The sequence below is a fragment of the Podarcis vaucheri genome, assembly GCF_965113315.1.
Source record: "Podarcis vaucheri genome assembly, contig: SUPER_10_unloc_1, whole genome shotgun sequence".
NCBI classification, from domain to species: Eukaryota; Metazoa; Chordata; class Lepidosauria; order Squamata; family Lacertidae; genus Podarcis; species Podarcis vaucheri.
Window position 1 is genome coordinate 2,624,032 of NW_028118809.1, and position 3,306 is coordinate 2,627,337.

The 3,306-nt window shown below is 40.5% G+C and overlaps 1 pseudogene across 1 annotated transcript; it reads right to left on the reverse strand.

The window, feature by feature from the left end:
- Window positions 1–1,198: 1,198 nt before the first annotated feature.
- LOC309542589 (small ribosomal subunit protein uS8 pseudogene) lies at window positions 1,199–1,658 on the reverse strand (annotated as a pseudogene). The gene has a single exon. The product of its transcript is annotated as a small ribosomal subunit protein uS8 pseudogene (transcript).
- Window positions 1,659–3,306: the final 1,648 nt, after the last annotated feature.

Genomic DNA, 3,306 nt, shown 5'->3' on the forward strand with positions numbered 1-3,306 from the left:
ATAAATAATATTGATGAAATCAGGGAGGAAAAAAAAGATTCCGATTTATTCAGAAGCGTGGAAGAATTCCTGCGCAACTCATAATCAGTATAATGTTTGCATTAAACGTACACCAGGAGCAAATCTGCTCATTGGAAATTTAAAAAGAGAGAGGAAAAACAGAACATGAAATGCTAAGTACTGGAAGGGTAACCAGGTACCGACCAAAGAGGAATGGTTATGTAAATTATGTGAATATTTGGAACTGGCCAAATGGATGGATATAATAAGACTAAAGCCAGTGAATACAGTCAAGAAGGAATGGAAGTGCTTGAATGATTATTTAGAAAGACAAGGTTCTAATGTAAAATTTTTCCTGTGTCTAGAATGACCTCGTGAATGGAAAAGGGGAAACATAAATACAGTCGTACCTCAGGTTGAATACCCTTCACGTTATAGACTCTGCTAACCCAGAAATAGTACCTCAGGTTAAGAACTTTGCTTCAGGGTGAGAACAGAAATCGTGCTCCGGCGGCACAGCGGCAGCAGGAGGCCCCATTAGCTAAAGTGGTGCTTCAGGTTAAGAACAGTTTCAGGTTAAGAACAGGCCTCCGGAACAAATTAAGTACTTAACCCGAGGTACCACTGTATATACATTTGTTGTTGTTGTTGTTTAGTCGTTTAGTCGTGTCCGACTCTTCGTGACCCCATGGACTAGAGCACGCCAGGCACTTCTGTCCTCCACTGCCTCCCGCAGTTTGATCAAACTCATGTTGGTAGCTTCAAGAACACCATCCAACCATCTCATCCTCTGTCGTCCCCTTCTCCTTGTGCCCTCCATCGTTCCCAACATCAGGGTCTTTTCCAGGGAGTCTTCTCTTCTCATGAGGTGGCCTAAGTGTGGGAGCCTCAGCTTCAGGATCTGTCCTTCCAGTGAGCTCTCAGGGCTGATTTCCTTAAGAATGGAGAGGTTTGATCTTCTTGCAGTCCATGGGACTCTCAAGAGTCTCCTCCAGCACCATAATTCAGAAGCATCAATTCTTCGGTGATCAGCCTTCTTTATATTAAGATGAAAATAATACTGAAATACAGATAAAATATGAAATGTGAAAGGAAATGTTTGCGAGAGTGATGGAAGTCTATTGCTATTATTTTGTAAAATAGTGTTTATTGTATTGAAATATTATACTTCCCCCCTTTTTTTCTTTTCTTTTTAAAATCTATTTGAACAGTTTATTAGTTTGCCTGTTTTTACAAGTTTAGAAAAAGAATCCCAGGATTTTTCCTCCTGTATGTTTTCGCCTAGCTTCCTCGTGGTCCATGATGCCAGCTGAAGTTGTCAGCGCAATGTACCCAAACTGACGTGAAGGCAGCGGGTTGTTCTGCCACTTTTCCAAATCCTTCAGTTGGACATCAAATCTGGGGCTGATCACACCACACTTGTTGAGTCTGCCTGTGAGATTAACAACAATCTTCCCAGCTCTGTGATCATCAATGATCTCACATTCACCTGTGTAACCATGCTTCATCATCACAGTTAAGAACCGGACGATAACTTTCGAGCACAGTCTGATGAGAACTTGATGTTTTCCACGCTTCTCAGCATTGTTGATGCTTTTTAGAGCATCTGCCAGAACGTTCATGCGCACCATGATGCCAGTGCAGCAATATGGCAGAAAAAGTGTTATTATACTTTTCTTTATTCTTTTACTGTCTACTTTTCTTTGCATTTTTTTCTTTTCTTCTTAATTTTTTCCTTTTTCTTTATATTATTCTTTATGTATGGCTTGGTATTGAAGTATTTAACTTTGCAATAAAAAAATCTTAAATTAAAAAAAAGAAAAGAAGACAAAAAGCTACAAAATAAAATGTATTTGAAACAGGCTAGTAACGTATTTGGTTCTATGGGAAATGAGTTAATGCTAGAAGGAATCCAGGCTTAAGGGTTTTAAAATTTAATACTTGTTTCAATTCAAGCAGGTTATAAAAATGAAGCAGCTTGTCATGAAGATTTACATCAGCTTGTGTTACAACAACACACAAAGTACATGTGCCATGGTATCTTATTCTCACCCTGTGAACAGGCTGGAGAATGATATTAGCAGTTAACAAGGTCTGTTCATCAAGGATTTGGACTGGGAATAAATGTGATGCAAAACTCACTGGAAACAACTACCGAATCTAACACTGAGTAATTGGCAGGAGTAGAAATCTGTTTTGCAATAAAGTTCACTGTCTCCTAATGGGTGTCCTTTTGCTTTAATCATTCGGGGGGGGGGGGGGTTAAAAAGCAGGCAGTGGAGTGGGGGGAAAGGAAGACCCTAATTCTTTCACCTCTCGCTGTATCTAACTGCAGTTTCTACTCATCCAATCTACTCAAACAATCCAGAAGCAAAAACAGTAAGAATCTTGAACCTTGCACTAACATCTTCACCCTCCACATTTCAATAACTGAACCCACTATGCCTAACTCATGGGTAGGCAAACTAAGGCCCGGGGGCCGGATCCGGCCCAATCGCCTTCTCAGTCTGGAACGCAGATGATCCGGGAATCAGTCTGTTTTTACATGAGTAGAATGTGTGCTTTTATTTAAAATGCATTTCTGGGTTATTTGTGGGGCATAGGAATTCGTTCATTCCCCTCCCCCCCAAAAAATATAGTCTGGCCCCCCACAAGGTCTGAGGGACAGTGGACTGGCCGCCTGCTGAAAAAGCTTGCTGCCCCCTGGCTTGTAAAAAAACCCAAAACCCTACAAAACTCATTGAGGGAATTGTTGATGGAAGACGTTCATCCATTTCTGGATGGATGGGTCCGAACTTCAATGTCTAAAACTCCTGGTAGAGGACAAGGATCTAGAGATTACGCTAAGGGTGGCCAAATTCTGTGCGACTGCCATAACACTTAGGGAACAAGCTGTACCACCAAAATGATTAAGGTTTTAAATGATAATTTTAGGTTATATTTTAGTGATCAAGATTTAATATATATATATTTAACTGCCGCTATATCTGAATTGTCTCTGTTATGCCCAATTGCAATTCAATGTATTCCTGTTGTGTTTTATGATTTTCCTGATATTGTAAGCGACCCGGAACTGGTCTGTGACCGTAATAATAAAAATCTATTCTATTCTGTTCATCCATTTCATATACCTATGGCCTGTATGTTTCTACTTCACACCCAGTCTAAGATTGTGTGTTTTGTAGAGGGCAGGACCAATAGACATGATCCCATACTCATCCCCTGAGCCCCACTCAATGAGACAGCAGTAAAGACCCTCCAAGTGTCCCTATGTTTTGGGGACATCCCTGATTTAGAGAAGCTGTT